The sequence below is a fragment of the Triticum urartu genome, chromosome 3 (assembly GCF_003073215.2).
Source record: "Triticum urartu cultivar G1812 chromosome 3, Tu2.1, whole genome shotgun sequence".
NCBI classification, from domain to species: domain Eukaryota; kingdom Viridiplantae; phylum Streptophyta; class Magnoliopsida; order Poales; family Poaceae; genus Triticum; species Triticum urartu.
The window spans coordinates 725,175,698-725,188,666 of NC_053024.1; the positions used below are offsets into that span (position 1 = coordinate 725,175,698).

Here is a 12,969-nt window from a genome sequence, read left to right on the forward strand (position 1 = left end):
CGCGCTGGGTATGCAGACATGAAAGAAATGAGTAAATAAAGGAGGCCTTTTGTCGGTCAATCAAACTGCATACAAACTGTATTCTCAATCAACTGAGGACAATACAGACACAGGGACTCTTGATAGATACTAAAAAGAACTACTCGAGACATTGACATACTATACTAAATGATACGCTTCTATTGTGAAGGAACAATACTGGCGCATATATACTAACGGACAGTACTAGAATGATAGTTTAGTGACAATGCACTACTACTCGAAGGAAGGCTCCAGCAAAATAAAACTAGTTACTGAATGGCAGGCCATGCAGCTCAGCAACCACAAAGGCGGTACACCAAATGAACGGTGTTTTCGCTCTGAATGTTGTAGTCCGCCAGGGTGCGGCCGTCCTCCAGCTGCTTGCCACCAAAGATGAGGCGCTGCTCCATAGGGGGAGTGCCTTTCTGCTCGTAGATCTTCACCTTGACATTGTCGATGGTATACGAGCTCTCAACCTCAAGGGTGAGAGTCTTCCCTTTCAGAGGCTTGACAAAGATGTGCATCATCCTACTTGCTCCTGGCCTACAGGGGCGGAGGACGAGGAGGAGGGTGGACTCCTTCCAGATGTTGTGGTCAGCCAAGGTGCGCTTGTCGTCCTCCAGTTGCTTGTTGGCAAAGATGAGGCACTGCTTGCCCTTGGGAAAGCCCTCCATGTCCTGGATCTTGGACTTCACGTTACTAATGGTGTCTAGGCTGTCAACCTCAAGGGTGATGATCCTGCCTGCCCGCGTCTCTGTCATGTAGATTTGCATCTTTTCCTGGAGGTCAATTGTAGAGTCATGCTGGATGCCATAATCGGCCAATGTACAGTTGTCCTCTAGCTGCACCCCATCGAAGAAGAGGCGGTACTGCTGCTGGATCTTTGCCTTGACAGTGTACAGGGTGTCTGATGAGTGGACCTTGAGGCAGATTGTGCTGCCGGTGGGGGTCTTCACAAAGATACGGATTCCGGATGAGCTAGCAAACCAAACATCACCAATTGTTAGACAATATTTAGACTGTAGAACAGTACACAAAAAAGCATCGACAATTCCAGGTAGTAGAGAGCCCATTATTTAAATAAAAGAACAGTACAGACAAGAAGAGAGATGTACTGCATAAATACTGCGTGTATACAGAACAAGCTGCCACACTAAGACTAGCAAGTTAAGTTTTGAGCAATCATTAATAATATACTCAGTCCTATACATTGTAGAGACTAGTTAGGTGCCGTGAGTTACCTAGGGAATAAAATGGAACATATGGTATTATCAATCAAGTGAACTTCTATTTGGTAAACACACCTGTCAAGTGCAGTTTTTCACTGGGTAGCAACAAACGTCGCCGTTTTTCTCTACTTTCCCTATTTGTCTCAGCATATATAGTTGTATAGTCACCAAATTGTATTATACCCTGAGGAAACTAAGTGGTACACTAAAGGAGAATATTGCTGCTGTTTCTTGCTAAATATAAACTTTTCATTTTATATCAATAGCACTATAACTTCTCTGACACATACACGACAGAAAAAACTGTCTAAAAAAGAACAACAATCTATGTGCGAGCTTATGAATTGGAGTAGCGAGCAAAGATTCACTGAATCAGCTCTGAATTTCAGTACCGGGGAAAGATTCACAAAGACAGCTGATGAAAAGTAAAGCATATAGTATCATGTGGATAAGAGCAATGAATGCACAAAAGTGAGTTAAGACACCTATAAATAGCTTAAGAGCTATCAGAGGCATGGGTGTGGCATGTTGGGTTGAGGGGAAGGGGTAGAATTGGTACAGACAGCATACAGGCGAATGCCAAATCAGCCAACAAGACTCACTGTTACAGAAGCTAGCTAGCTAGAGCATCCTTCAGAGTTGCCACCCAACAAAAGGTATCGATCCTGTTCTCAAAAAAAAAAAACCGGCATCAATCATAACCAAAAAACAGAATATGCAGCCTTACGAACTAAATTAACACCGTGTAGATGCTTAAGCCCAGCCTTCATTTACACAAAAATATCAACGTTTGCAACAGGTAAGGTCATAGAAGCAACAAGAGAGATGTTAGTCATATAACGATTTTGGACTATCTTTGCTGTTCATCTTGTTATTATTGTTCTATTTTTTATGTATATAAATAAAACAAAAAATTATAAAAACACAAAGTATCTAGCTTATTAGGTTCCATGTCGAGGACATATATAACAACTCTTGTGTATCTGATATGACGAATAATCTCTCGATGAAGACTTTCTTCCACGGGAAGAAATGATGAACAATCCTAAGATCTAGCAGAAGATGAGAAGATGATGAGGTTAGCAACAAATTCCACGAGGTCCCACAACCCTCCAATGTAATCCTAGCTACCTGACACTGACAGTAGGGGCCTTAATAGAGGGCTAGAATCCATAAACAATGAAATCGTTCACATTTGTTATACAACGGTACAGTCTATGGAGCCTTGGTGCAAACAAATGAAAAAACTAGAATGCACCCAATCCATATGCGAACAATTGAAGGGAGGTAGACTCAATGGAGAAAAAATCATGAAAAGATCGCCACACATCATCGATCATACAGTTGTGCAACGATCACACTAGGAACAGAAGACTCTTTAATTTATTAGCAGGAACACAGGCACCGCAACCAAAGCAGATAGGGAACACCACCGGTCGAGCCATTGGAGCAAACCGTACGGGGGAACAACACTGGTCGCCGTTGCAAGAGCAGGGGAGGGGCGGAAGCATATCTGTGGCCTACACTAGAGCAGCAGGGCTCTCAACAACACCGTCTCTCTCGTCATCGGACTCGGAGCTAGGTCAGGCGGGTAGGCGTCGGGTAGGTCGGGGAAGGAGGACGATTAAAAATTTCACGGCGCAGACGAAGAAGATGAAAGGGAGATGAGCGGGTTAGGGCTTACCGAGAGGAGGAAGATCTCCCTCCGCTCTGCTCGAGTCCGATGGGGTGGTGTGTGCGGGCGGCGTTGCTGCGGCAACGGCGGAGGAGGAAGGAGATCGGTCCAAGCGAGAGGGAGAGATGGGCGAGGAGGGTTTTCCTTTTTATAGAAAAAAAAGAGAGGAGATGAGAGTTTTTTATTTTGAGGGGCAAAGGACAGGAAAGGTGTTTTTTTTAGTGCATATAAGATTTTCCTTTTTCAACTCGAACTTTGTAAAATTTGACAAAGTTCATAAACAAAATTATTTACGAATCTTTTTCTGCGAGAACATTATTTATGAATCTAATGATATTGTTTTTTTATTTTACGATTTCTTCTATAAGCTTGATCAAAATGTATAAAATGTTACTTCGGGGAAAAATATATGCAATATAATTTGGCAAGGACGGAGTAAAATAGTACATTCATGATGATTTCACACTATGTGTTGGAGTTGAATCTGACGGATCTCGGGTAGGTAGTTTCGAGCTAGATGGTAACAGGACAAAGACGGACACAATGTTTTACCTAGGTTCAGACCCTTTCGAAGAGGTTAAACCCTACGTCATTCTTCTATTGTATTGATTGTGATGGAGTACAAAGTATATGATGATCTACCTCGAGATCATATGTAAATAAATGATTCTCTACCATATGGTCTAAAACCCCTTAGCTTATATAGACACTGGGGATAGCTAGTACAATTAGAGAAATGGCTAACCACAACTTTTGTTGCTGGCGCGGCATTTCCAATCAACGCCGACACTATATTTCTCAAACAATGGTGGCGTTGGTATATTTTGCACACCAACTTTTTTAGGTTAGTGCCGGCGTTGCTCTTTTGTAAAACGCCAGCAATGGGTGCGCCCAGATTGAAGGAAATATGCCCTAGAGGCAATAATAAAATTATTATTTATATTTTCTTATTTCATGATAAATGTGAAGGAAATATGCCCTACAGTCAATAATAAAGTTGTTATTTATATTTCCTTATTTCATGATAAATGTTTATTATTCATGCTAGAATTGTATTAAATGGAAACTTAGTACATGTGTGAATACATAGACAAACAGAGTGTCACTAGTATGCCTCTACTTGACTAGCCTGTTAATCAAAGACGGTTAAGTTTCCTATTCATAGACATGAGTTATCATTTGATGAACGGGATCACATCATTAGAGAATGATGTGATTGACAATACCCATCCATTAGCTTAGCACTATAATCGTTTAGTTTGTTGCTATTGATTTCTTCATGATTTATACATGTTCCTATGACTATGAGATTACGCAACTCCCGAATACCGGAGGAACACTTAGTGTGCTATCAAACGTCAGAACATAACTGGGTGATTATAAAGATGCTCTACAGGTGTCTCCGATGGTGTTTGTTGAGTTGGCATAGATCGAGATTAGGATTTGTTACTCCGATTGTCGGAGAGGTATCTCTCGACCCTCTCGGTAATGCACATCACTATAAGCCTTGCAAGCAATGTGACTAATGAGTTAGTTATGGGATGATGCATTATGGAATGAGTAAAGAGACTTGCCGGTAACGAGATTGAACTAGGTATGATGATACCGACGATCGAATCTCGGGCAACTAACATACCGATGACAAAGGAAACAACGTATGTTGTTGTGCGGTTTGACCGATACAGATCTGCATAGAATATGTAGAAACCAATATGAGCATCCAGGTTCCACTATTGGTTATTGACCGGAGATGAGTCTCGGTCATGTCTACATAGTTCTCGAACCCGTAGGATCCGCACGCTTAACGTTCGATGACGATATGTATTATGAGTTATGTGATTTGATGTACCGAAGGTAGTTCGGAGTCCCAGATGTGATCACGGACATGGCGAGGAGTCTCGAAATGGTTGAGACATAAAGAATGATATATTGGACAATGTTATTCGGACACCGGATGAGTTCCGAGGGTCACTGGATAAATATTAGAGCGTCGAAAGGGTTATCGGAACCACCAAAGAAGTAATGGGCCTTATTGGGCCTAGGGGAGAGAGAGAGGGGCGGCCAAGGGCTGGCCGCGCGCCCCCCATGGGCCTAGTCCGAATTGGACTAGGGGGAGGGGCGGCGCCCTCTCCTTCCTTCTCTTTCCCCTCTCCTTCCTTCTTCTCCTAGTAGGACTAGGATGAAGGAAATATGCCCTAGAGGCAATAATAAAGTTATTATTTATTTCCTTATTCTCATGATAAATGTTTATTATTGATGCTAGAATTGTATTAACCGGAAACATAATACTTGTGTGAATACATAGACAAACAGAGTGTCACTAGTATGCCTCTACTTGACTAGCTCGTTGATCAAAGATGGTTAGGTTTCCTAGCCATTGACATGAGTTGTCAATTGATTAATGGGATCACATCATTAGGAGAATGATGTGATTAACTTGACCCATTCCGTTAGCTTAGCACACGATCGTTTAGTATTCTGCTACTGCTTTCTTCATGACTTATACATGTTCTTATGACTATGAGATTATGCAACTCCTGTTTACCGGAGGAACACTTTGTGTGCTACCAAACGTCACAATGTAACTGTGTGATTATAAAGGTGCTCTACAAGTGTCTCCGAAGGTACTTGTTGGGTTGGCGTATTTCGAGATTAGGATTTGTCACTCCGATTGTCGGAGAGGTATCTCTACCCACTCGGTAATGCACATCACTATAAGCCTTGCAAGCATTGCAACTAATGAGTTAGTTGCGGGATGATGTATTATAGAACGAGTAAAGAGACTTGCCGGTAATGAGATTGAACTAGGTATTGAGATACCGACGGTCGAATCTCGGGTAAGTAACATACCGATGACAAAGGGAACAACGTATGTTGTTATGCGGTCTGACCGATAAAGATCTTCGTAGAATATGTGGGAGCCAATATGAGCATCCAGGTTCCGCTATTGGTTATTGACCGGAGACGTGTCTCGGTCATGTCTACATAGTTCTTGAACTCGTAGGGTCCGCACGCTTAAAGTTTGATGACGGTTATATTATGAGTTTATGTGTTTTGATGTACCGAAGATAGTTCGGAGTCCCGGATGTGATCACGGACATGACGAGGAGTCTCGAAATGGTCGAGACATAAAGATTGATATATTGGAAGCCTATACTTGGATATCGGAAGTGTATCGGGTGAAATCAGGATTTTGCCGGAGTACCGGGGGTTACCGGACCCCCCCTCCCCCCACCGGGGGTTTAATGGGCCTACATGGGCCTTAGTGGAGAAGAGGAGGGGCGGCCAGGGCAGGCTGCGCGTCCCCTACCCCTGTAGTATGAATTGGACAAGGAGGGGGGCGGCGCCCCCCTTTCCATCGTCTCTCCCTCCTCCTTCCCCCTTCTCCTACTCCAACTAGGAAAGGAGGGAGTCCTACTCCCGGTGGGAGTAGGACTCCTCCTGGGGCGCCTCCTCATGGCTGGCCGCCTCTCCCTCCCTTGCTCCTTTATATACGGGGGCAGGGGCACCCCATAGACACAACAATTGATCATTGATCTCTTAGCCGTGTGCGGTGCCCCCGTCCACCATAATCCATCTCGATAATATCGTAGCGGTGCTTAGACGAAGCCCTGCGTCGGTAGAACATCATCATCGTCACCACGCCGTCGTGCTGACGGAACTCTCCCTCAAAGCTCGGCTGGATCGGAGTTCGAGGGACGTCATCGAGCTGAACGTGTGCTGAACATTCGGTACTTGATCGGTCGGATCATGAAGACATACGGCTACATCAACCGCGTTGTGCTAACGCTTACGCTTTTGGTCTACGAGGGTACGTGGACACACTCTCCCCTCTCGTTGCTATGCATCATCATGATCTTGCGTGTGCGTAAGAAATATGCCCTAGAGGCAATAATAAAGTTATTATTTATTTCCTTATATCATGAGAAATGTTTATTATTCATGCTAGAATTGTATTAACCGGAAACATAATACATGTGTGAATACATAGACAAACAGTATGTCACTAGTATGCCTCTACTTGACTAGCTCGTTGATCAAAGATGGTTATGTTTCCTAACCATAGACATGAGTTGTCATTTGATTAACAGGATCACATAATTAGGAGAATGATGTGATTGACTTGACCCATTCCGTTAGCATAGCACTTGATCACATGCTTTCTTCATGACTTATACATGTTCCTATGACTATGAGATTATGCAACTCTCGTTTACCGGAGGAACACTTTGTGTGCTACCAAACGTCCCAACGTAACTGGGTGATTATAAAGGAGCTCTACAGGTGTCTCCAAAGGTACTTGTTGGGTTAGCGTATTTTAAGATTAGGATTTGTCACTCCGATTGTTGGAGAGGTATCTCTAGGCCCTCTCGGTAATGCACATCACTTAAGCCTTGCAAGCATTGCAACTAATGAGTTAGTTGCGGGATGATGTATTACGGAACGAGTAAAGAGACTTGCCGGTAACGAGATTGAACTAGGTATTGAGATACCGACGATCGATTCTCGGGCAAGTAACATACCGATGACAAAGGGAATAACGTATGTTGTTATGCGGTCTGACCGATAATGATCTTCGTAGAATATGTAGGAGCCAATACGAGCATCCAGGTTCCAATATTGGTTATTGACCGGAGACGTGTCTTGGTCATGTCTACATAGTTCTCGAACCCGTAGTGTCCGCACGCTTAAAGTTCGATGACGGTTATATTATGAGTTTATGTGTTTTGATGTACCAAAGGAGTTCGGAGTCCCGGATGAGATCGGGGACATGACGAGGAGTCTCGAAATGGTCGAGACGTAAAGATCAATATATTGGACAACTATATTCGGACATCGGAAAAGTTTCGAGTGATTCGGGTATTTTCGGAAGTACCGGGGAGTTACGGGAATTCATATTGGGCCTTAATGGGCCATACGGGAAAGGAGAGAAAGGCCTCAAAGGGTGGCCGCTCCCCTCGCCATGGGCTGGTCCGAATTGTACTAGGGAGGGGGCGCCCCCTTCCTTCCTTCTCCTTTTCCCTTCCCTTTCCTTCCCTCCCACTCCTACTACTTGGAAGGGCTCCTAGTTCTACTAGGAAAGGGGAAATCCTACCCCCGGTGGGAGTAGGACTCCCCTAGGGCGCGCCATAGAGAGGTCCGGCCCTCCCCCTCCTCCACTCCTTTATATACGGGGCAGGGGGCACCCCAAAGACACAACAATTGATCTCTTGATCTCTTAGCCGTGTGCGGTGCCCCTCTCGACCAGAATCCACCTCGGTCATATCATAGCGGTGCTTAGGCGAAGCCCTGCGTCTGTAGCAACATCATTACCGTCACCACGTCGTCGTGCTGACGGAACTCTCCCATGAAGCTCTGCTGGATCGGAGTTCGCGCGACATCATCGAGCTGAACGTGTGCTGAACTCGGAGGTGCCGTGAGTTCGGTACTTGGATCGTCGGATCGTGAAGACGTACGACTACATCAACCGCATTGTGCTAACGCTTCCGCTTTCGGTCTACGAGGGTACATGGACAACACTCTCCCCTGTCGTTGCTATGCATCACCATGATCTTGCGTGTGCGTAGGAATTTTTTTGAAATTACTACGTTCCCCAACAGTGGTATCAGAGCCAGGTTTTATGCGTTGATGTAATATGCACGAGTAGAACACAAGTGAGTTTTGGGCGATATAAGTCATACTGCTTACCAGCATGTCACACTTTGGTTCGGCGGTATTGTTGGATGAAGCGGCCCGGACCGACATTACGCGTATGCTTACGCGAGACTGGTTCTACCGACGTGCTTTGCACACAGGTGGCTGGCAGGTGTCAGTTTCTCCAACTTTAGTTGAACTGAGTGTGGCTATGCCCGGTCCTTGCGAAGTTTAAAACAGCACCAACTTGACAAACTATCGTTGTGGTTTTGATGCGTAGGTAAGAACGGTTCTTGCTTAGCCCGTAGCAGCCACGTAAAACTTGCAACAACAAAGTAGAGGACGTCTAACTTGTTTTTGCAAGACATGTTGTGATGTGATATGATCAAGACATGATGAGATATAAGTTGTTGTATGAGATGATCATGTTTTGTTGAAGTTATCGGCAACAGGCAAAAGCCTTATGGTTATCTCTCTATTGCATAAGATGCAAGCGCCAAATAATTGCTTTACTTTATCGCTATGCGATAGCAATAGTTGCAAGAGCAATTGTTGGCGAGACAACCATGTGACGACACATTGATATAGATCAAGATGATGGAGATCATGATGTCATGCCGGTGACGATGGAAATCATGACGATGTTTTGGAGATGGAGATCAAAGGCACAAGATGATGATGGCCATATCATGTGACATATTTTGATTGCATGTGATTTTTATCTTTTATGCATCTTATCTTGCTTTTATTGATGGTAGTATTGTAAGATCATCTCTCACTAAATTTCAAGATAAAAGTGTTCTCCCTGAGTATGCACTGTTGCCAAAGTTCGTCGTGCCCAGACACCACGTGATGATCGGGTGTGATAAGCTCTACGTCCATCTACAACAGGTGCAAGCCAGTTTTGCACATGCAGAATACTCAGGTTAAACTTGACGAGCCTAGCATATGCAGATATGGCCTCGGAACACTGAGACCGAAAGGTCGAGCGTGAATCATATAGTAGATATGATCAACATAGTGATGTTCACCATTGAAAACTACTCCATTTCATGTGATGATCGGTTATGGATTAGTTGATTTGGATCACGTGATCACTTAGAAGATTAGAGGGATGTCTTTCTAAGTGGAAGTTCTTAAGTAATATGATTAATTGAACTTAAATTTATCATGAACTTAGTCCTGGTAGTATTATCATATCTATGTTGTAGATCAATAGCTCGCGTTTAGCTCCCCTGTTTTATTTTTGATATGTTCCTAGAGAAAACTAAGTTGAAAGATGTTAGTAGCAATGATGCGGTTTGGATCTATGATCTGAGGTTTATCCTCATTGATGCACAGAAGAATTATGTCCTTAATGCACCGCTAGGTGACAGACCTATTACAGGAGTAGATGCAGACGTCATGAACGTTTGGCTAGCTCAATATGATGACTACTTGATAGTTTAGTGCACCATGCTTAACAGCTTAGAATCAGGACTTCAAAGACGTTTTGAACGTCATGGATCATATGGATGTTCCAGGAGTTGAAGTTAATATTTCAAGCAAATACCCGAGTTGAGAGATATGAAGTCTCCAACAAGTTCTATAGCTAAAAGATGGAGGAGAATAGCTCAAGCAGTGAGCATGTGTTCAGATTGTCTGGGTACTACAATTGCTTGAATCAAGTGGGAGTTAATCTTCCAGATAAAATAGTGATTGACAGAATTCTTTAGTCACCATCACCAAGTTAGCAGAACTTCGTGATGAACTATAGTATGCAAGGGATGATGAAAACGGTTCCCGAGCTTTTCATGATGATGAAATCGATGAAGGTAGAAATCAAGAAAGAGCATCAAGTGTTGATGATTAACAAGACCACTAGTTTCAAGAAAAGGGCAAAGGGAAAGAAAGGGAACTTCAAGAAGAACGGCAAGCAAGTTGCTGCTCAAGTGAAGAAGCCCAAGTCTGGTCCTAAGCCTAAGACTAAGTGCTTCTACTGCAAAGGGACTGGTCACTAGAAGCGGAACTGCCCCAAGAATTTGGCGGATAAGAAGGATGGCAAAGTGAATAATGCTATATTTGATATACAGATTATTCATGTGTATTTTACTAGTGTTCGTAGCAACCCCTCGGTATTTGATACTGGTTCAGTTGCTAAGAGTAGTAACTCGAAACGTGAGTTGCAGAATGAACAGAGACTAGTTAAGGGTGAAGTGACGATGTGTGTTGGAAGTGGTTCCAAGATTGATATGATCATCATCGCACACTCCCTATACTTTCAGGATTAGTGTTGAACCTAAATAAGTGTTATTTGGTGTTTGCGTTGAGCAGGAATATGATTTGATCATGTTTATTGCAATACGGTTATTCATTTAAGTAAGAGAATAAATTGTTGTTTTGTTTACATGAATAAAACCTTATATGGTTACACACCCAATGAAAATGGTTCATTGGATCTCGATCGTAGTGATACACATATTCATAATATTGAAACCAAAAGATGCAAAGTTAATAATGATAGTGCAACTTACTTGTGGCACTGCCGTTTAGGTCATATTGGTGTAAAGCGCATGAAGAAACTCCATGTTGATGGATTTTTGGAATCACTTGATTATGAAACAGTTGATGCTTGCGAACCATGCCTCATGGGCAAGATGACTAAGACTCCGTTCTCCGGAACAATGGAGCGAGCAACATATTTATTGGAAATAATACATACTGATGTATGCGGTCCGATGAGTGTTAAGGCTCACATCAAGTATCGTTATTTTCTGATCATCACAGATGATTTGAGCAGATATGAGTATATCTACTTGATGAAACACAAGTCTGAAAGATTTGAAAAGTTCAAAGAATTTCAGAGTGAAGTGGAGAATCATCGTAAAAAAAATAAAAGTTTCTACAATATGATCACAGAAGTAAAATATTTGAGTTACGAGTTTGGCCTTCAGTTAAAAGAATGTGAAATAGTTTCACTACTCACGCCACCTGGAACACCACAGTGTAATGGTGTGTCCGAACGTCATAACCGTACTTTATTAGATATGGTGCGATCTATGATGTCTCTTACCGATCTACCACTATCGTTTTGGGGTTATGCATTAGAGACAACTGCATTCACGTTAAATAGTGCACCATCTAAATCCGTTGAGACGACACCGTATGAACTATGGTTTGGCAAGAAACCTAAGTTGTCGTTTCTTAAAGTTTGAGGTTGCAATGCTTAAGTGAAAAAGTTTCAACCTGATAAGCTCAAACCCAAATCGGAGAAGTGCGTCTTCATAGTATACCCAAACGAAATGTTGGGTACACCTTCTATCACAGATCCGAAGGCAAGATATTCGTTGCTGAGAATGGATCCTTTCTAGAGAAGGAGTTTCTCTCGAAAGAAGTGAGTGGGAGGAAAGTACAATTTGATGAGGTAACTGTACCTGCTCCTTTATTGGAAAGTAGTTCATCACAGAAATATGTTCCTGTGACTACTACACCAATTAGTGAGGAGGCTAATGATGATGATCATGTAACTTCATATCAAGTTGCTACCGAACCTCGTAGGTAAACCAGAGTGAGATCCGCACCATGGTGGTACGGTAATCCTGTTCTGGAGGACATGTTACTTGACCATGACGAGCGTATGAACTATGAGGAAACGATGATGAGCCCATTTCCGCAAAATGTCTTGAGGCCATGAAATCTGAGATGAGATCCATGTATGAGAACAAAGTATGGACTTTGATTGACTTGCCCATTGATCAGCGAGCCATTGAGATTAAATGGATCTTCAAGAGGAAGACGGACGTTGATGGTAGTGTTACTATCTACAAAGATAGAATTGTCGCAAAAAGGTTTTCGACAAGTCCAAGGTGTTGACTACGATGAGAGTTTCTCACTCGTATCTATGCTTAAGTCTGTCCGAATCATGTTAGCAATTGCCGTGTTTTATGAAATCTGGCAAATGGATAAACAAAACTGCATTCCTTAATGTTAGCAATCTATGCCTAAGTCTATTAAAGAAGATTTGTATATGATGCAACCAGAAGGTTTTGTCAATCCTAAAGGTACTAACAAAATTTGCAAGCTCCAGCGATCCATCTATGGACTGGTGCAAGCATGTCGGAGTTGGAATATACGCTTTGATAAGTTGATCAAAGCATATAGTTTTATACAGACTTGCGGTGAAGCCTGTATTTACAAGAAAGTGAGTGGGAGCACTACAACATTTCTGATAAGTATATGTGAATGACATATTGTTGATCGGAGATAATGTAGAATTATTCTGCAAAGCATAAAGAATGTTTGAAAGGAATTTTTCAAAGAAAGACCTCTGTGAAGCTGCTTACATATTGAGCATCAAGATCTATAGAGATAGATCAAGATGCTTGATAAGTTTTTCAATGAGTACATACCTTGACAAGATTTTGAAGTAGT

General features: G+C 42.6%; 1 pseudogene; it reads right to left on the reverse strand.

Annotated features, from left to right (window-relative positions):
- Positions 1 to 314: 314 nt before the first annotated feature.
- Positions 315 to 12,969, reverse strand: part of LOC125546251 — a 61,115-nt pseudogene continuing 48,460 nt past the window's right edge.